This window comes from Ahaetulla prasina, chromosome 1, assembly GCF_028640845.1.
Source record: "Ahaetulla prasina isolate Xishuangbanna chromosome 1, ASM2864084v1, whole genome shotgun sequence".
Taxonomy (NCBI): domain Eukaryota; kingdom Metazoa; phylum Chordata; class Lepidosauria; order Squamata; family Colubridae; genus Ahaetulla; species Ahaetulla prasina.
Window position 1 is genome coordinate 202,731,299 of NC_080539.1, and position 22,848 is coordinate 202,754,146.

The window sequence follows — 22,848 nt, forward strand, 5'->3', positions numbered from 1 at the left end:
TGTAATATAGAGATGATGAAGATGATGATATATCTGATCAAAACTTAGAAACCTGTAACAGTGATCAATTCCTATGGTTTGAGAGTTAAATAGGTATCTAGAAATAAATAGGCTGGAGCTACTGACTCTTTAAGCAGTCTCTTTAAGAAGTATTAAGCAGAAGGGTTCTTAGGTCATCCACCATAAGAGGATAGTTACAGCAAAGAAAAGAAAACATTTATTTCTTAAGATTATCCACTTATGTCTCATTTCATCAAGACAGAGATAGTAAATATGATCCAGTTTGCAGTATGGTGCAGACTTATCTAGTTATAAGCTTTGTTAAACTCAGTTAAGACTTACCTCAAAGCTGGCCAGCATTGGTTTGTTTCACCAATGAGCTTCACAATACAAGATAGATAAAGAATCCAAACACACAATACATACATACATACATGCATGCATGCACACACAAAGATATACATACAGATGTAATCCAAATCCAATGCTCTAATAACAATGCCACAAATAATGTAATGATACCCCGACTTCCCAGAACAAAATGCAGGGTATCAAAACTAACAATCATAATCCAAAATAATTCCTAAATTATAATCTTTAGTCACACCACACTTAGTCACACTCTCAATTCCCCTCTCCTTCAAAAATATATCTAATACAAAATATTTCCTAAATTTACTCATATGCTATTCGATATTTTTTTTTATCTGATACTTATTTTAAATATAATCAATCCACATTTTCCATTCTAAAATATATTTTTCTAGTATATAGTCTTTCAAGTAAGCGGAGATTTTTGTCATCTCTGCCAGATTTGATACTTTGAGTGTCCATTTGTTGTTTTGTTTTGTCCATTCTTCGATTGTAGGTAATTCTTCTTTCTTCCAATACTGAGCAATCAAAAGTCTTGCGACTGTTATTAAGTTCAAAATCAATTTAGTCTCTATAGCTGTATAGTCCATAATTATTCCTAGTAGAAAGAACTGCGGAGTAAACTTAATCTTCTTTTTCAAAATATTCTGCATGATCCACCAGCCTTTAATCCAAAATACTTTAACTTTTTTACAAGTCCACCATATATGGTAATAAGTAGCATCTTCACAATCGCATCTCCAACATTTAGCAAGATCTAATATGTGTTTCTTGTAAACAGGTAATGTCATTTTTAAATTATTTCAAATAATGAAATACTTTCCTTCTCTTCTGCGGTGAATTCAGGCCATTAACATTCCAAGATAATAGTTTAATTATTGGCCAATAATGGGGTAAGGGGGAGGGGAATTGGGGGGGGGGTTTGGTAGAGATGGAGTGATGGTTAATGTACAGGGATTATTGAAGAAATATAATTAATGTAGGGTCGGGTCTGCCTAGTTACCATTTTAGAACGGTGGGGAGGGAGAAAAGAGAGAGTAGGAGGTAGGAAAGAGGAGAAGAGGAAGGAAGAGGGATAGTAGAGGGAGAAGGAAGGTGTAAGGTGGAGGGAGGAGTGGATGTAGATAAGAGAAGGAGAGGAAGGTTTGGAAAGTAAAAGAAGGTAGAAGAGGGAAGAGTGTTAAAAAGGGTGGTGGTGACTGGGCAAGCCCGACTAATTGTATATAACTGTACATTGGATGAATTATTTGATATGATTGTAAAAATAAAACTTTTTATAAAAAAAAAAAAATAATGTAATGATAGAAGATGATTCATCTGCAAGCACAAGCTTATCTCTTGTCATTTCCTTCCTGCGGAACAAATAAAACAGAAACGACAACCCGCCACCTTTTTATTTTCACAAAAAGGTTTCAGGCTAGACACAGCGGTGATATATTTACAAAACTTCCACGAGTGAATCTAAGGTTTTAATATCAAACCACAAGTCTCTAGCTCCATAGAGCTTTAATAATGATTTGTCAAAAGGCTTAGGCTGCTATGCGAGCAGATATTAGAAAATATTTGTGTCCTTAGGGAAGTAATTTTTTTCTCCCTCAAACCAATATGCACAATGCTGTGCTAGGGAAATCAAATGGAAATCAGCATAGTTGGGGCTATTGGTGGTGAAGTCAGGCTTTTCAGAAATAATTGTCATGTATTTCAAAATGTGATTGATAAGGAGAGAATGGGGAAACAGAGGGAGGAAACATTAGAAAGGATATGGTGATACTGTTCTGAATGAAAAAGAACGAATAAAATTAAATGGATGTGAGCATTGCTACGATGTGCATGTGTATGTGTGGGTGGGTGTTTTCGTGTCTCAACAAATGTTTTCCTTCTCACTGGAATAAACTTCATTAAAGACATTGATGTCCCCTGTTTTTTCTCTCTTAAGCTTAGTTGTGGGAGGATAATACCTCAGGGAGTCATTGGATCATGTGTCCCAATCTATCATGGGAAAGATTAATTCCTTATTCATGTATATCTTTGCACATGGAAAGAAGGGTTGTCTTTTACCCTGACCATATTCAATATGTGTGTAGCCAGTGTTTTTTATATAGAGAGCTTGCTTCAGGTGATCTACTGTATAGACTTAATAACAATTTGATGATAATCATTTTGAGGTATGTTCCATTTAATGGAAAGATCCTTATTCTAGGGGCAATTTACATAAGGCATGACATTCTCAGATGTCATCATGCTATGCTTTTTCAATGCTAATAATTTTTCAATTCTAGAAATAATTTCTTCTATGATCCTAGAATAGATGGGTTTATTTGTCAGAGGGATCATTTAGACCAGAGGTGTCAAACTTGCATCATCACAACGTCATCTTTTTCCCCTTTTGCTAAACTGGGCATGGGCATGGCCAGCGTGTGACACATCTGGACCGCTGGCCAGGAGTCTGACAGCCTGGTCTAGACTATCTATTCTCTTTCCCCAGAACTAAACTCCTGGGAGTGAAACTAACAGTTTTCCCCAATCACAACCTTGAGAAAAAGTGACTGGTCCAAAGTATCAGAGGTGGTATTCAGCAAGCTCTGACCAGTTCTGGAGAACTGGTAGCGGAAATTTTGAGTAGTTCAGAGAACCGATAAATACCACCTCTGACTGTCCTCACCCCCATCTATTCGCTGCCTCCTGAGTCCCAGCTGATCTGCTGGGTCTTCTTTTGTTGCCCTGCACAGGAGAACGGAGCTGGAAAGCAGGTTAGTGGGGTAGGGAGGGAATGGAGATTTTGCAGTAACCTTCCCCCAGGAGTAGGGTGGGAATGGAGATTTTGCAGTATCCTTCCCCTGCAGTGGGGTGGGAATGGAGATTTTACAGTATCCTTCCCCTACCATGCCCACTGAGGCACACCCACCAAGCCACACCATGCCCACCAAGCCATGCCCACAGAACCGATAGTAAAAATAATTGAACCCCACCACTGCAAAGTACCCAGCAAATTTCTGTGATTGAGGATGAAGTTGAAACTGTATCTTTCAGGCCTTTACCACCTCATTATACTGGTTTAAAATAAGAAGACGACTAAATTTTCCAAGTAGTCAGCATCTCATTTTTCAAGGCAGCCAATTGAATTTTTCCAGGAGAGTCCCGCTGCTGCTTAGTGCCCATATGAATTGTTCTAGGATTTACTGTAGAAGATATCTAAAATGGGATATTTTCTTTCACAACTAGAATCACTACTTTTATTAACACACAAAGCTTGTTTGCAGCGTATCTCTCTTTATGTACAAATTGACTAACTCGGTGTATTTTTCTCTCTCAAAGATGATTTGCAAATTGCATAATGCATGGAGCTTCGTATCTAAATCAGTGTGAGCTTTTATGGAATGTCAAGCTTCATAAATGCAGTCTCAGCCAGCTTTTTCCCTTATAAAGCTTATGTGAATCGAAACAGGTGGAGATGGGATAGGTGGGGGGAGAGAAATTAAACATTGCAGCTGATGATTTTACTTATGTTGCTCAACAAATTTCTTGAGACACTGAATTATTGAAATTTCTAGAACAACAAGAAATTGCATGTTGTCAATAAACATTAAGCATCCATCCCTTTTTGCAAACATTAGGTTGTATTTTGTTGAAACTGCTCATAATGGCAACATGTTCCACTGATGCTGAAATTACATTTCCTAACTGACTATATTAAACTGTTCTGCTGGAACATGGTTGTACAAATGCAACATGATTAAAGTCTTGATGCAGATGAAAGAGAAGTTAAAGTGACAGAGAATATTTATGTGTAACTGTTAAACAGGGATGCATGTAGCAAGGGCAAGAATGTAATTATATTTACAACAGCAATTGCTGTTGCTCCTTGTTCCTCTGAGGTCTATATTGTGTTGCTCTCTAAAAGAATCAGGAATTTCAGAAGAAAATGGAGAAACCCTCTGACTCTTGAGTTTTTTATTTTTATTTATTTATTTGTTGAGTATGTATTAGATAATATATGTAAGTATAAGCATGAATTGAATACATAAAATGAATACAATTAAAGGGAACATTAGGACAGGGACAGTAGGCAACCTGGTGCTCTTATGCATGCCCCTTACAGACCTCTTAGGAGTGGGGTGAGATCAACAGTAGACAGTCTAAGGTTAAAAGTTTGGGGGTTTTGGGATGAAACCACAGAGTCAGGTAGTGCATTCCAGGCATTGACCACTCTGTTGCTGAAGTCATATTTTTGCAATCGAGTTTGGTGCAATTTACCTTAAGTTTGTATCTATTATGTGCTTATGTATTCTTGTGGTTGAAGCTCAAGTAGTTATTGACAGGTAGGACATTGTAGCAGATGATTTTATGAGCCAGGGGGTCTCCAGCCTTGGTCCCTTTAAGACTTGTGGACTTCAACTCCCAGAGTTCCTCAGCCAGCTTTGTTAGCTGAGGGACTCTGGGAGTTGAAGTCCACAAGTCTTAAAGGGACCAAGATTGGAGACCCCTGTTATGAGCTATGCTCAGGTCATACTGAAGGCACCACTGGCTAATTACCTCTCTGCTTTCTCAACATGGAATGACTCCTATCTTGCAAGGTTAAATCTGAAACACCTTAAACCTGTTATATCAGGGCAGATCTTGACATGATCAAGAAGGAGATATGTTGTTCCTTTTTAACAGTGTGTAGGAAGAAGCAAGTGGCTTCAAATGTCACATTGCAACTCTTTTTTCCCCTTTCCAATTATGATTTGAAGTCCACTGGTGGGTTTCAAAGAATACGTTGTGGGGCATATTGGGAAAGGAGAAGAGTGTACTAAACTATGGCCAGAGCAGAAGTGAAGTACATTTAAGGTAAAATTACATTGTTTTAAAGCCATTGTTTAAATATTGTAGTCGCTATGTAGAACTGTAGACTTGTAAAGTTGGAAACACCATAAGGATTATCTAGTCATATTATCAAATTTTAATTTTAACTTACTGAAAGTTGAGACTGCTCCGAAAAGCTTCCGAATCCAAACAAAATCCTTTGAATGGATATCATCAGGTTCCCTTGTTTTATTTTCTTCCGTTTTAAAGACATGAATGTGTCATGAATTGAATATTGTCACCTGGTCTACATCCATGCTTCAGGTGGACAATGCCATCACAACACTGAAGGGATTCTTCTGGCATTCAACATCCTAAGGAAAAAAATATATTATATCATTTGGAAAGCAACCTTGGAATGAATAATAAGTCTATCCATGTATACTAAAAATTGTATATTTGCATACATGTAGAAAATATTGTATTAAACTATTCATGTCAGCAAAGAAGCAAAGAAGAAAAATATATGGAATATTGCAAAAAAATATACATAATCAGTAGGCTAGCTACACATATTCTAATTTTTTTAAACAATTCACTACAAAATCCAAGAAAAAAATATGTATGTACTACATGGATATGTACTTTGTCATGGTCAGATCACTCTCTTCTTCGCCTGGACTTTCTGACCGCCATTCACCACCGCAGGGAGACGGAGCCGATACGTTGGTTCCGTCCCAGGCGCCTGATGGACCCGGATGGGTTCCGGAGGGAGCTTGGGCCATTTCCTGAGGGTCTGGCTCACGGCTCGGCTGAGGAACTTGTTGCGGCCTGGGAACGGGCCGCGGCGGGGGCCTTAGACCGTGTCGTGCCTTTGCGGCCTCTGACCCGGCGCAGGTCCCAACCGGCTCCTTGGTTCTCCGAGGAGCTGAGAGGGATGAAGCGCCGGAGAAGACGCCTAGAGAGTTCCTGGAGGTCTAGCCGTTCGGAAGCTGATCGGACACTAGTGAAGTCCTATACTAGGACTTACCTAGTGGCATTGAGGGAAGCGAGGCGTAGCTACGCCTCCTCCCTCATTGCATCGGCAGATAACCGCCCAGCCGCCCTGTTTCGGGTGACTCGCTCCCTCCTACACCAGGGGGAGCGGGATGACCCGTTGCAGGGACGTGCTGAGGAGTTTAACGGTTATCTATACGATAAAATCGTTCAGCTTCGGGATGGTCTGGACCAAGATTGCGGTGACGCGGGTGAGATGCTCGAGGGTGGTCTTGGCGATATTGTTTGGGATGAGTTTGACCCTGTGGCTCCCGAGGACATGGACAGGTTGTTGGGTAGGCTGAATGCCACCACGTGTTTACTGGACCCGTGCCCCTCCTGGCTGGTGCTGGCCACTCGGGAGGTGACACGAGGCTGGCTCCAGGCGATTACGATCGCTTCTTTGGTGGAGGGCGTCTTCCCGGCCGCCTTGAAAGAGGCGGTGGTGAGGCCCTCCTTAAGAAGCCTTCCTGGACCCGGCTGTTTTAGGTAATTATCGTCGGTCTCCAACCTTCGCGGCGAAGGTTGTAGAGAGTATGGTGGCATATCAGTTTCCTTACACCTGGATGAAACTGTCTATCTAGACCCGTTCAGTCCGGTTTCCGGCCCGGTTACAGCACGGAGACGGCTTTGGTCGCGTTGGTGGATGATCTCTGGAGGGCCAGGGATAGGGGTTGTTCCTCTGCCCTGGTCCTATTAGACCTCTCAGCGGCTTTCGATACCATCGACCATGGTATCCTGCTGCGCCGGTTGGAGGGATTGGGAGTGGGAGGCACCGTTTATCGGTGGTTCTCCTCCTATCTCTCCGACCGGTCGCAGTCGGTGTTGACAGGGGGGCAGAGGTCGGCCCCGAGGCGCCTCACTTGTGGGGTGCCGCAGGGGTCGATCCTCTCGCCCCTTCTGTTTAACATCTACATGAAGCCGCTGGGTGAGATCATCAGTGGTTTCGGTGTGAAGTACCAGCTGTATGCGGATGACACCCAGCTGTACTTTTCTACACCGGACCACCCCAACGAAGCTATCGAAGTGCTGTCCCGGTGTCTGGAGGCCGTACGGGTCTGGATGGGGAGAAACAGGCTCAAGCTCAATCCCGCCAAGACAGAGTGGCTGTGGATGCCGGCATCCCAGTACAGTCAGCTAAATCCGCAGCTGACCATCGGTGGGGAGTCAGTGGCCCCGGTGGAGAGGGTCCGCAACAGGCGTCCTCCTGGATGAATGGCTGTCTCTAGGAGATCATTTGACGGCCGTCTCCAGGAGAGCGTTCTACCAGGTTCGCCTAGTGCGCCAGTTGCGCCCCTTTCTGGACCGGGATGCCCTATGCACGGTCACTCACGCACTCGTGACGTCTCGCCTGGATTACTGCAATGCTCTCTACATGGGGCTCCCTTGAAGGGCATCCGGAGGCTACAGTTAGTCAGAATGCGGCTGCGCGGGTGATAGATGGAGCCCTCGTGGCTCCCGCATGACACCCATCCTGCGCAGACTGCACTGGCTACCTGTGGCCTTCGGTGTGCTTCAAGGTTTTGGTGACCACCTTTAAAGCGCCCATGGCATTGGGCCGGGTTATTTACGGGACCGCCTACTGCTACCGAATACCTCTCACCGACCCGTGCGCTCTCATAGAGAGGGTCTCCTCAGGTGCCGTCAGCGAGGCAATGTCGTCTGGCGGCGCCCAGGAAGGGCCTTCTCTGTGGGGCTCCCACCTCTGGAACGAACTACCCCTGGACTTCGTCAGCTGGACCTTGGACCTTCCGCCGCGGGCTTAAAACATACCTATTTAATTGTGCAGGACTGAGCTAGATTTTAAATTTATGGGTTTTAATTGGGTTTTATTTTTATATTTTAATAACGGGCTTATAGAATAAGTTTCTTAATTGTTTTTATATTGTATTTATGTGTTTATGTGTTTTTTAAGTGCCTGTAAACCGCCCTGAGTCCTTCGGGAGATAGGGCGGTATATAAATATGATTAAATAAATAAATAAATAAATAAATAAATAAATAAATAAATAAATAAATAAATACTGTAATTCACATGTCCCAAATATTGCTTTTTGAATCAAGACAAATTAAAATGTAGAAATTTAAGCTCTGGACAACTATCTTCTATGTAACTGTCAGTCTTGTAAGGTAGCCCAGACAAACAACATATGCAGAAGCTCTATCTTTAACTCTATCTTTATGGTAAGGTTATAATAAAACATTCTTGCAAGTCTGAAAGTACATCACTCATTCCTCACTTTTTCAGTCCAAGAAACTGCAGAGGGTCCCTTTTGATATTTTTATCAAAACATGCCCCCATTTCTTCTTCAGGCTCATCTGCCTCTTATCTGACCACTGCTGAATCTGTGGATCTTTCTCCTGTCTCCCAAATTCATTCCCACATACCATTACCTCAACCTAGAACGTTGCCTGAATCAAACTGTTGTCTCATAATGTCACCATTAAATCTAAGGAACTCTTCAAAGATTCAAGCCAAAACGTTGACGATTCTTCAACTGCTGCTTCTTTTTACTCTGGGGGTAGAAAAAAGAACCCACACTTCAACTTTTTGTATGCTAACAATGTGCTTTGATGCTAAGCTGCATCCTTTTCTGTAATTAATTTCCACAGAAATCAACAATTAATATTTATTGCACTATGTTTGTTAGACATGGAAAAAGCCATTCTTCCATTTAGAAATTATTGTAGACCCAAATACAGATTTGCCCTAATCCACCACTTGACAAGTTTCATCTAAAATAGATGTCAGTATGATTTCTCACCATGCTTGACAAAGAAGGATCCTTTGCAATCAGAAATGTAAACTGTAAGAATGTTATTATTGTTTAATCGAAATTGAATTTGACATCATTAACAGACTGAAAATTTCTTGAGGGTAATGCTTTGTAGAAAGGACACACTTCCATCAGAATTTCAAGCGGTTACTTACATTCCTTCAGAGCTACAACTTCTTTATACATTTTGTGTCCTGGATATATTTAGTTCCCCCTAAAAATGTTTGAAAACAAATGATAAGAAGCAAGAGTAGCCTGGCTGGATCAAAATAAGCAGTTTATTTCTACAGTAGCCAATCAGTTGGCTAAAGTGCTTACAAGAAAGTTGGTATACAAGTGCACACCATCCTAAACTCCTAAGTAGTTGGTATAATATTGTCCAAGACAAGCAGGTCTTTAAATCTACCCAAACTTCTTTTTTTAATATTTATTCCCGCTGCAATTTGAATTTTAGATTAGAAACATTGCTTGTTCATTCTGAAGAGGTCAGGTAGCAACTGACTATCACGCTGGCAGTTGTTCAGTAACATAGCAGAGGCTGTATCCTTGGAAGACCCTAAAGAAAATGAAATCCCACTCTGTTCATTGTTTGTTGTTGTTGTTTCTATTTTTTTTTCTTTTCTCAGGCAAGAACTGATGACGCTGTAGATCAACTATTTGCAAAATTCATTTCACAGATTGAGTCACAGTTGGAAATTTATGGGGTATGCTGCGCAGACAAATTCTTAGAGTAAAAAAAAGATTTTTTTTTAAGAAACAACCCCACAAATGCCAAACAATTTACACCGGTGCAAAATAAGTGCAAAATGTTAAATGACCACAGCAGCAATTTATTTCTACTTCGAAACTCTTATTGCAGTAATGTAAGTAGCAATAAAAGCATTATGCTGGGAATCAGAGGCTGAGCTGACAATGTGAGATTCATCTAATGGGCATAATATAATTCATGACCTCAAGGCAATAAATCAACTCAGGCTGGCAATTTCATATGCAACTATCACTCACTGGCATTTCTTTCTTAGCTCAGCTTATATAAGTTAAAATATTGCAAGTCTAGGTAATACTGTTTTAAAAAGTATTGGCTGTATTTTCTTCCCTCCAGCCAAGTTCCATTTGGTGGAAGGCATGCACCATTCCAGGATAGCCGTACCCATTAAATATAATGGATAATTTTTAATTAGTCATGGACAGATCAGCCAGTATGAATTTCATGTGTTTTCATTTCTAAATGTATGAGCCGTGGTGGCACATTGGTGCAGGCTACTTCTGCTGACTGCTGGCTGCCTGAAATTTGGCAGTTCAAATTTCACCAGGCTCAAGGTTGACTTCGACTTCCATCCTTCCGAGGTCAGTAAAATGAAGACCAAATTGTTGGAAGCAATATACTGATTCTGTAACCCACTTAGAGATGGCTGTAAAGCTCTATATAAGTCTAAGTGCTATTGCTATTTTATCCTAAACTTCTCCTTTTGTGTATATGTATGTAAATGTGGATATACACATGTATATCTTCTCTCTATGAGTATATGCATACAAGTGTGTGTGTTTACACAGATACATCTTTTCTCTCTGTGTACATTCATGTAACTATATGCATACACATGTACATTATATATAAGCTACTATACAGAAATACTATACTACCTTGAAAGAAGCCATAATTGTTTTATTCACACTACAGCAATTTCCAATCCAGTGGCCCCCAGATATCTTAGGTCTACAGCTTGTGGCATTCTAGCTGAGGATTTGGGGAAACCGTAATCTAAACTTTATATGAAAATAGCAAATTGAGACAGGATTGCCATCAACAACTTGAAAATCCTGGGAAACTTGTAGAGGAAAATTAGACATTTCTGTTACTCTTTGCAATTTCCTGGAGGTTTGCAGCCCAGATGGTGCAACCTTGTCTCTGCAAGAAATGATGGAATAAGATAGCTGGACAGTCTTGTAATGGCTTGCCATGGGATGGTAAAAAAAAATTGCTTCTGTCTGAAAAGCCCTTAAAAAAAACCAGTTATCTCAGAAACTTAATGGTACCAGTTTTGACCCGTGGAAAAATCAGTACAGGTAGTCCTCGACTTAACAGTTCATTTAGTGACCATTTGAAATTACAGTGATACTGAAAAAAGTGACATGACCATTTTTTCCACTTACGACAGTGGTGAAATCCATTTTTTTTACTACTGGTTCTGTGGCTTGGTGGATGTGGCTTGGTGGGCGTGGCATGGCTTGGTGGGTGTGATAGGGGAAGGATACTGCAAAATCCCCGTTCCCACCCCACTCTGGAGCTAGCCAAAGTGGTATTTGCCAGTTCTCTGAACTACTCAAAATTTCCGTTACCAGTTCTCCGAACTGCTCAAAATTTCCACTACTGGTTCTCCAGAACCTGTCAGAACCTGCTAGATTTCACCCATGACTTACAACCATTGCAGCCTCCCTATGATTACATGCACAAAATTCAGATGCTTGCCAACTGCCTCATATTTATGATTGTTACATATGATCATCTTCTGTGACTTTCCTTTCAAGCAAAGCCTACGGGAAGCCAGATTCACTTAAAACGGTGTTAGTAACTTAACAACTGCAGTGATTCACTTAATAACTGTAGCAAGAAAGGTTGTACAATGGGGAAAACTCATTTTACAAATGTCTTACTTACCAACAGAAATTTTGGGCTCAATTGTGGTCATAAGTTGAGGACTATCTGTAGTGAAAAATGGTTCAGAAGAAGGTAAATGTGGCATGCCATGTTATACCTGTATAGTTACTTGATAGTAAACCCCTTGAATATACCTAGAATTCAGTAGTTTGCAAAGAAGCATAACAAAAACGTAGCTCATCGATGTCTAGGACAAAAGCTCTGTCAGTATATATACAAAGGAAGAATAGCAAATAAGGGAGCAGTGTCTTTTATGGCAATACTTTTAACCACACACTCTTTATTCATAGGCACTTGCAGCAAAGGGGAAAGGCTAATTTCTGAACAGAAGCAAAGATGTTTCTAATATTTCCTTTTTTTAAAGTGGAATTTGTAGCGACCCAACACCTTTTTTTTTTAAAGCTGTCCTTATGTGTTACTCTCAACCGCCACAGCTGCATGAGCTTACCTTGTTTTGACATTCTTCCATTTAGCTAGTTTCTGACTGACAGGGCCCACTTAAGAATTGGTACAAATAGTATAGAAGCTAAATCATTTGGACACAGGGTATCCTGATCTCATCAACTAAATACATGCATTACAGGGAACAATTTGATAAGTGGGAGGGAAGGAACAAACAGATGCAGTGATAGCTTCCTGGCTGGGAATGGTCATTCTTCCCTTTATAATTCTCCCATTTCATAGCATAATATATATTTTTTTTACATTTATATCCCGCCCTTCTCCGAAGACTCAGGGTGGCTTACAGTGTATAAGGCAATAGTCTCATTCTATTTGTATATTTACAAAGTCAACTTATTGCCCCCCCAACAATCTGGCCTATCAAAAGACAAGGAAAAACGTTGGTAAGGATTTATGATTTTATGTATGTATAAAAACCTTGAACATTTATAGGTTCAGTTGGGTATACATACTGAACTTAAAAGGAAGGATAAGAAAGAATCATAATTTGCAGATTGACAAAAATGTAAGAAGAATTTATAAAAATGGAACAAACATTCCATAATTGTGTAAGGTGTTTCAAGACAATTTTTTAAACAACATATAGTATCTATCCATTTTTCCTCCTCCTCTGCATTAAGATTTGAATAATATAGAAATGTATTACATAAATTTGACAATATTCATATTTGTAAATTTCTTAGTATGTTGGATTTATTTATTTACTAGCTGGATACCTGTGCTCTGCTATGAAACTATGTGGTCAGGCTTGATAAATCAACACTTACAGCTTGAAAATTAATGAGTAGTTATGATTGGCCTTTCCTCTCTACTTTTCTCCCTCAGACTTTCTCCACAGAAGCCTCTTCTATCTTATCCCCTTCCCTTTCAGGTGGGGAGTAGAATGTCTAAACTCCCAGCCCACAGGCTGGATGAGTAACATGCTGGCCACACCCAAGTGGCAGTTGGAACAGAGTTCTTTTCAGGTGGGGAGGGGAAGTAGATCCTTAGCATCAGAGAATGTTAATAATAATGTAAGAAATGCTAATGATCTGATAGTCATTTTGAAAAATCCTTTCTTAGCAAGCATCTAGAAGCCAAGAGGAACATACGTGCCAGATTTCAAGTTTGTAGGCTTTATGGTTCTGGAGATTTCATGATGATGCATGAGTGGTATTTCGCTTTTATATATATAGATTTTGGCCAGAAAGAAATAAAACCTCTCCAGGGATTTGGAGCACCAGATTCCTAGGCCACTTCTAAGGTGTCAAGTCTACAGCTTGATGGATAATATTGATTTTAAAATCTCACAGTACAGATTCTGGTGAAAGGCAAGGCATTATATTTCAATAACTTCTGCAAAATTATGTCCATCTTCCCCAGGACCAGCAAGAGGTTTTAGGAATTCATTGTAGTTTTCCCCTATCTTTTAGACTAGTCTGTACTTCCCTAATAACCAATCTGGTGTAGTGATTAAGGCACCATATTAGAAAACAGGAGACCATGAGTACCACTTTAGGCACACATCCAGTTGGGTGATCTTGGACCAGTCACTGTCTCTCAGCCCTGGAGAAAAAGAAATGGCAAACCACTGAAATCTTGCCAAGAAAAATTGCCAAGAAGGTTTCATCAAAGCAGTCACCAGGAGTGAACAGTAACTCAGAGGCATCTAAATAAATAAATGCTTTCCTAAACAAATAACCTTCAGATTGGCCCACAATTCTCAGAAACTACCAGTTGAGCTAGTGATACTAAATTTTGGAATGCACTGTCTGGAGCCTAATAACTTTTTTAGCTTTTGAAAAGATCTTTTTTAATTGACAATTTTAATTAAGAATATCAATCTTTAATTCTACCTAGATTTTTACTTTTTTAAATCGCCATTTTAACTATTTTTCATGTTTAAACTTTTATTGCTGAGAAACATTGGGATTTAGGGTTAAATAAATTAATTTTATTTAATTTTTAAAAATCAAGGGTAGAACAACCCTCAAATATCTAACGAATGACAATGCCATCATCCTACCACTAGATATAGGCCAAACTAGGAGTGAAATGTTCCCAGTTCGGACCGGATCAGCCGATCTGGTAGCAATGGCGGTGGGTGGTTCAGAGAACAGGTAGCAAAATTCCCTGCCCTCCCCCAAGCCCAACTGAGCCACGCGATTGTCAGAGAGTTTTTTTTTCCTTTTAAAAGCATTTTTTTAACAACCTCTTCAGCCAAAGAGTTGTAAAAAAATGTTTTTAAAGGTTTAAAACAAGGCTCTGACGATCCCAGCTGAGGTACCTGAGAGGGTGGGGGGTTCGTTTGAGAGAGAGAGAGAGAGAGAGAGAAAGAAAGAAAGAAGAGAGGAAGGGAGGACTACAAACCTGGCACTAGACGCAGCTTCAGAGGATAATCCAGGACTGGAAGGGACCTGCAGGTCATCTAGTCCAACCATGCTCCAGCAGGACATTGTTAGTGAGTTTCTGTCTTTTGATCCCCCAGTCACATAGCCACACCCACCCAGTCACATGACCTCACCACCAAGCCACGCCCACCAAGCCATGCCCACAGAACCAGTAGGAAAGAAATTTAGATTATTTTTTTTATTTACATTTATATCCTGCCCTTCTCCGAAGACTCAGGGCGGCTTACATTTTACCACTGGGCCAAACCACTATCATCATGGACAGATCACGATATATACAAAAAGTGAAAGAATTACTAGAAGACAAAGAAACTTATATTAGAGTGAACACAAATCCAATACAATAATTAGACAACCAGATCAACAGATCTCTCAGTGGCTTCATCAAGGAAGGTCAAATCACCAAAGAGAATGTAGCAGATGAAAAATAGTGAACCCAGAGAATACTAAAAGATATAGAAAATTGAAGGAAACATCGTTTGCTAACAAGATAATTAAGAACGGAAACAATGACTTTGCTGACTAATAGGGGACATTTTGTTATGGAAATACTTGTGATTCAGCAAAAGGCAACTGGCAAAAGACATTTTGTTGTGGAAGTAATTGTGAACTGGAAAGACATCTGCTGGAGGAAAGAAAAACTATCCAGATCAGCGTGGGACAAATTGGAAGGAACTTTGTTTTTACAGCTGGTCTGAGATTGTAGCAAAGAGAGAGAGAGAGAGAGAGAGAGAGAGAGAGAGAGAGAGAGAGAAGTGGGATTGATAAAAACTGAAAGCGAAATAATTTTTTAAAAAATATATTGAAATTGGACTCTTCCAGAAGTAAGAAGAAAAGAGATATATGGACTAGAATTTGGGTTAGGTTATAATTTAAATTTTTTTCTCTACTCGTATGTAAACATGGAAAACTGGGAAGAATTGTGGGAGATGCTTTTGATGATCCGAGAGTCTGTCAGGCATATGGCTGGAAAAGAAATCAGTGAGGAAAATACAGACAATCATACTGGGATTGATAGTGAAAAAATGAAAATGAAAAGAAGGAAAGAAACTTTTAAAAAAAGAGGAGGAAAAGTGAGAAAGAAAAAAACTGAGAAGGAAAGTTAGAAAGATGGGAAAATTAAGGAAAAAAATGATGATTACACTGGGATTAGCAGTGAAAAATTAAAAAGAAGGAGAGAAAATGGAGAAATATTGAGGGAGGACATCAAAAAACTAAAAAATAGAGGAAAGTGGAAAAGAGGAAATAAAAAAGAGGAAAAAAGAAAAAGAAAGGGAGAAAAATATTAAGAGAGGGGATCTGGGAGAGGCTTAAAGAAAATGTTTAGGAGTGGAAGAAAAATATAAAAGAAAAGAAAGTAATATAGAGCTAGAACCACTGTCTCTTTTTTATTTGTTTATGTTGGATAATATATGGAATGAGAAAAAAGTAAGTTGCTGATTAAGGGGAAAAAATCAAATATATGAAAGAATGGAAACCTCAGCAGAGGAAATTTGGAATGATATGGTTTATAAATGAAGAAGATGGAAAAGAAGATGTAAAAGGAAATAAAATTGAAATGTTAGTAAATGATGTATACTGCTAGAAGAAAATAATAAGTATTCAATTTTGAATAGAAATGTTATGATAAGAGGTGGAAAGTTTTACCAACTGACTGTATGATATAATTGAAATAAGATGAAGACAATGCTAAGATCTAAAATATAGGAGAGGAGGTTTGGAAAATATGTGTAATAAATGAGAGAACTGGGGATGTCTGAACATTAGGTATTGAAAGTAGATACAGCAATAGAGAGAGGTAGGAGGAAAGAGAGTTGGAAGGGAAAAAGAGGGAGAGAGAAAGAAGGAAGGGAAGAGGAGAGGTGGAAAGGGAAGGGAAGTAAGTGTAGGAGAGAAGGTTAGATAGGGAGGAAGTAGGCTGGAGGAGGAGAAGGAAAAGGGAAGTAGAAAAGGAGGAGGAGAAGAGTGGAAGAAAATAGGTAAGAAAGGAGGGAGGGAGAGGAGCGTGAGGAGAGGAAGGAGAGGAAGAGATTGCTGTGAAAAGGAAGGGAGGAAAGACAACCCCAAAAATATTTCAAATATAAAAATTAAAATAGTTAAATACAAAAAAAAGAATGAAAGGCAATGAATATGAATAAGAATAGAGAAATTAGAAAATGAAGGGTGAAAATAGACGTGAATCAATAAAATATGCAAAGAAATATTAGGAAAGGAATAAAAAACTATGGGGGGAAAAAGAGACATTTTGGCTAAAATTGTAATTAAGAAAATTTTATTTGAATATTTTGAATTGTTTATGATAAGAAAATGTAAGTACTCTGTTCATGAATTATGGTTGTGTGGAAGGGGGGAAAATTGAAAAAACAATAAAAACTTGTATAAAAAAAATGGACCCATCCTCCCACGCTTCTATGGATACCCCAAAACACATAAACCAGACATACCTTTATATCCAGTTGTATCATTACCAGGGACCACAACCTATAACATCACTAAAGAATTGACAAAAAAGTCTGGAAATCTCACAGAAGCAAATACTCTACCAACTCCCCACTACAGTACCTCCAAAGAATTAAAGACATGATAACAGATGAAGATATAATCATGGTCTTATTTAATGCTGCGGCATTTTTTCGATCCATGGACCCAGAATTAGACAAAAAATCCATGGCACTACTAGACAGCACCAACCTAACCAAATACACCAAGACTGAAATAACCAGAAACCTTATCAACCTTTGCCTAACCAGATATTTTCAGCTCAATGGACATATATATCAACAAATCAAAGGAACACCCTTTCAGGACTAATAGCAGAGAATGTAATGCAACACCTGGTATCTATAGTACTCATTTACATGCAACCCAAAGTATGAATCCAATACTTAGATAACATCTTTATCATAATAAAAAAGGATTGAGTAGAGAACACACATAAAGCCATCAACAATATCTTCAAAGGCATAAGATTCACAAGGGGAGAAGACAACAACAACACACTACCCCTCCTGAGCAGCAGCAGCAGCAGAGGCAGTGATGACAAACTAGAAACACAGGCCTATTGTAAAATTGTACCAAACAAATGCTCCACTACCAAAGTAACAAGCCAACCTCCCATAAGAGAAACTGTGTAAGATCACGATTTAAATGAGCACAAAGACACTGCAGCAAGCTGAAACATCAGAAAAAGTAAAGTAATCATCTATACAACATCTTCCAACAAAATGAATATGTCAGCTTTGGAAGCCATATTAGGCCGGAAGCTTCTGTGCTGCCACCTTCTCATGTGTGGGAAAGTAGGAGGGGGGATTTAGTAGAGGGGTTGTCTTTAGACATAATAGCATTCTTCCTGTCAGTCAAGGTCAGGCCGATCCTGAATCAGGAGAAGGAGTGGTCGGAGTGCTGTCCTGAGATGGGATGGTTGGCATGTGATCGACTGAGAAGTGAGGGGATGGTTTGGGGTGGGGGGTTGATTTACTGAGGGAAAACCCGGACCTCTCAGATTCAGGTTTTCCCAGATGTGCCAGTTTACCTATTCTAGTAAATAGAACTTTGAAAGATGCTTGCTTCAGAGTTTTTACTTGGAGTTGGTGTTTTTTCCCCCCCTGGAACACTGACAGAATATCCACACAACTTCATCAAAAAGTGCCTGACCACTCAACACAATATTAGCACAGTGGACATAAGTTGTGAAAAGAATAACATTCACAAACATTAAAAACATCTCAGAAACCATCAATAGACTATTATAACCACATGGCTTCATTGTAGCACATAAACCAACTAAAGCCCTCCAAAACATCCTAAGTAAGCCAAAAGACCCACAGCCTCAGAAGAAAAACAGCAGTCATCTACAACATTTTTTAAAAATTTTGTCACAACAATATATACAATCATCAACATAAACAATAACCCATCATGAGAGAAAAAGTATATATAAGTAAAAGTATAAGTAAAAGTATGCATATAATACTATAATGAAGAGAACAATAGGACAGGAACAGTAGGCACTTTTGTGCTCTTATGCATGCCCCTTCTAATCCTCTTAGGAATGGGGTGAGGTCAATAGTAGACAGTTTTTGATTGAAGATTTTGGGATTTTGAGTAAAAACTATAGAGTCAGGTAGTGAGTTCCAAGCGTTAACAACTCTGTTACAAAAGTCATATTTTCTGCAATCAAGTTTGAAGCGGTTGACATTAAGTTTGAATCTATTGTTTGCTCTTGTATTGTTGCATATATATATATATATATATATATATATATATATATATATATATATATATATGTGTGTGTGTGTGTGTGTGTGTGTGTGTGTGTGTGTGTGTGTGTGTGTGTGTTTTCTGAGGTTTTCACGGGTGTTTGTATATAGGTCTTTGGTTGTTCGGGTTTTCTCCCGTGTAAGATTGGAAGTGTCTTGGCGGCGTTTGACGAAGTCTCATTCATCATCTTCAGGCTTCAGCCGTGCTTGCTCCCAGAAGCACGGCTGAAGCCTGAAGATGACGAATGAGACTTCGAAACGCCGCCAAGACACTTCCAATCTACACGGAGAAACCCAACAACCAAAGACCTATATATATATATATATATATATATATATATGTAGGTCTTTGGTTATTCAGGTTTTCTCCCGCGTAAAATTTGAAGTGTCTTGGCGGCGTTTGACGAAATCCCATTCGTTATCATCAGGCTGGTGCTTACAGCTTCCTATTTGTAGGAGAAATGTATGATCGATCATACATTTCTCCTACAAATAGGAAGCTGTAAGCACCTAGCCTGATGATGACAAATGGGATTTCGTCAAAACGTCGCCAAGACACTTCAAATTTTACGCGGGAGAAAACCCGAATAACCAAAGATCTACATACAAACACCCACGAAAACCTCAGAAAACAAATACACACACACACACACACACACACACACACACACACACATACTTATAGTGTAAGGACTGCAACATCCGCTATGTAGGACAAACAGGCAGAACACTAGCAGAGAGAACCCATGAGCACCAATTTGCAGTCAGAAAACATGATGAAAATGCCTTAATTTCATAATATATAGCCAGATTTAATCATATTTTCATTTGGGAAATGGAGAATGTCCTAGACCAAACTAAATCCAAAAATGCTGCAAAATTCCTGGAAACCTGGTATTTAGACAAATCAGTCATCAACATAAAGATAAACATCTACATACCATTCAAAAGAGACAATCAAAAAGCCAAAAGAGAAACATACTGACCAAAACACCTGCTCACCTAGGAATCAAGACTCAAATGAGCAGAAATTAACATGGAGGTTAACATTAGATCAACAATCAAGAAGCAAACTACACCAATCAAATCTATTCAGACAAACAAGCTAACAGCAAACAACAACCTAGTCAAGGAACTACCAAGACCACTCCTGCCAACACTGACAGGGAAGCCCCTGGCACATAAAATGAGAGCTCTTCTTTTGGGGGAGAAAAGGGGAATGTAACAAATTTTATCTGAGATCCAGTGTTTTTCAACATTTTTATTAGTGACTTGGAGGAAGGTGTTTGGGAGATGCTTATCAACTCTGAAGATGGCACAAACAATTTCACAAAACTGGGACAAGAAGCCATGACTTACAGGAGAGATTCAAAAAGATCTAGACAGTCTTAAACAGTGAAACAAACAAAATGAAACACAGCAGTAGAGATATAAAGTTCTACATCTGGAGAGAAAGAATAAAAAGCAGAATTGTAGCATGGAAGACACTTTGATTGGTAATAGTTCATGTAAAACACCGGACGTCTTTGTTGACCCAAATTAAACATGAATCAGGAATGTGATGCAGTGCTTAAAAAGGTGAAAACTACCTTGAAGTTCATTAACAGAAGCAAAAAAATCCAGAAATTGGGAAATCACTAATCTACTCTATTCTTCATTAGTCAAATTCCATTTGGAGTACTATGTCAGATTCTAGGCACCACAGTTCATAAAGGATAGTGACAAATTAGAATGAGTTTAGAGGAAAGCTAACAAGTTGATGTAGGGATTGGAAACCAAGCTGTTTGAGAAAAAAAATTCAAGGAACAGAGTAGACTGCAGAAGACATGGCTGTGGGAAGAAATCTTCAAATATCTAAAAGGAGGTCACACAGAACAGACAGGAACCAGAAAATAAAAACAATACAGAAGCATGTTCAAGCTAGACAGCATGTAAAACTGGGCAAAGCAGGAAGAGGCTACCACATTTCATTAGATGCCTTCAAAGAGGCTGGATGACAATTTCTCAGAGATTATCATGCATTGAACAGGATTGCCTGATGACCTTTAGAGTCCCTTCCATTTATGGGTCTAAGATTCCTGTACAGTGTTGATTTGGGATTCCTATCTTTTCTTTTATCTACACTGAGACCATATGCACCAAGAAAAAATCCTTATGTGACCAATCACACTTGGCCACTAAAAAATTCTATTCTATTCTAAGATCTGATCTAAAAAGGTGACTTTCTGCACCTTTAAAAAAGAGATTTTTGATAACAAAGTTAATTGTTTTGATCCTATAGATATAATTGCCAGGAAATTGAATTATTGGATTATGTTGGAAAGCTCAAACAATAACATTTTTTCTTGCCTGCATTGTTTCAGTGATGACCTAGATGGTTCCGATCTATTATGTGTTTGCTTTAGACAACCAATTATTATTTTTAAGTGTGCAATATAATAAATAGAAATATTTCTTGAAAGACAATATGTATGAGAAAATGTACCACTAATGGGTTTTCATAGAAGAACTCAAACAAAGAAACAACTTAGACTCTAAGTTGTTATTAGACATATCTCTCTGTTCAATTAGAAGCAATAGAAAAAGCAAAAATATATTAGATGTTTAAAATGCTCACATTTCATTGAAATCCAAGAGAAGAAGCTTAGTGGTATTATTGAGAGCATCAGGGTCAAAATAAATGGAGCAAATAATAAAAAGCACTGTTATTGGTTTGTGCTAGTAACCATTTAACCATAGAGAAACCTTGGAGATGTTTTCCAAAACTAAATTGCTGATAGAATAGTTTAAAGTAGTATTGATAGAAAACCTTAATTACCCTGTGGGAATTTTGGAAAGAAATGACCGTATAATGCTAGAATTTTTGACATTTAGCAAAATTAAAGTTAGTCAAATGTACATCTTTAGCTTCAATAAAAGATATTTTATAAATCACAGCAATGATAGGTAGAATTTTGTGGTAGAAGAAATTAATCTGAAAAGGATTTGTGAAAAAGAAGATACTGAAAGAACAATACAAACAATTCAATTGTAGAAAGGAAGGGAAGTCAACAGGAGAAGTCAATGTTGCTACCAAAAATAAACAAGTTTTTGTCAAGTTTAATTTTGATATTTAGGATATGCCTACTGACCTCAAAGAAGCTTCACTTTCTGGAGCTGGATGGATTGCATCCTAAAATACTGAATGAAATTGTTAACCATCTTGGCACAATATATAGGATCATAAAACCATGTAAGCGTATAACTAAAAATGACCATAAAGATGATGCAGTGCAACCCTCTGCAATGTGTAGGAAAGCCAGTTGAACTATCAATGACAGGAACCATCCAGCTTCTTCTTCTCATCCGCACCCACAAGATATAGAACCTAAAATTTTCATAAGCATGGTATTCCACTCTTGGATCCACCAGAATATATTTATTATCTTTAAAAAATCCTGGAGAATTGGAGGAATGCCAGAGAACTGGAGGAAGGCAAATTCCCTATTTTCAAGAGAAAGAAAAAGGAGAAGTAAGGGAACTGTAGACCTGACAGTTAATATTGACGTAGGAAGATGCTAGTCTAGATAATAAAGCAATTGATCTGTAACCACCTTAAAAGGAATGCAGTATTGCTAGAATTCAACATGGATTTGTCATTAACAAGCTTTGCCAGACTAAATTTATTTCATTTTTCTGACTGGCAAATTTCTTTAGTAGGTTGTAGCAAAGCATTTGATCAAATATCCGATGACAGCCTGCTTAGCAAACTAGTTGAGAGTTGGTTGGATGACATGGTTTGTATATTAAATGAAGACACAGTTGGCTTGAAATTGTATCTGAAGTATGCTCATCAATGGTTGTCTCATCTACGTGAAATGAGCTATGAAGTAGGATGCCAAGAATTTAGTCATGAGCCTGCTGCTCTTCAACATTTCAAGTAACACTTAGGACGAAGAGGCAGAGGTAATATATAAATGAGGCACAACTGGGTGAGATTAACTAGAAGACAAAAGATACCTTCAAACTGATTGCAATGCATAAGGGAAGTGGCTGAATCAATAGATTTTTTTAAAAAAAATCATGGGAAGCAATAATTCCATTGTATTCTGCATAGTCAGACCACCCCTT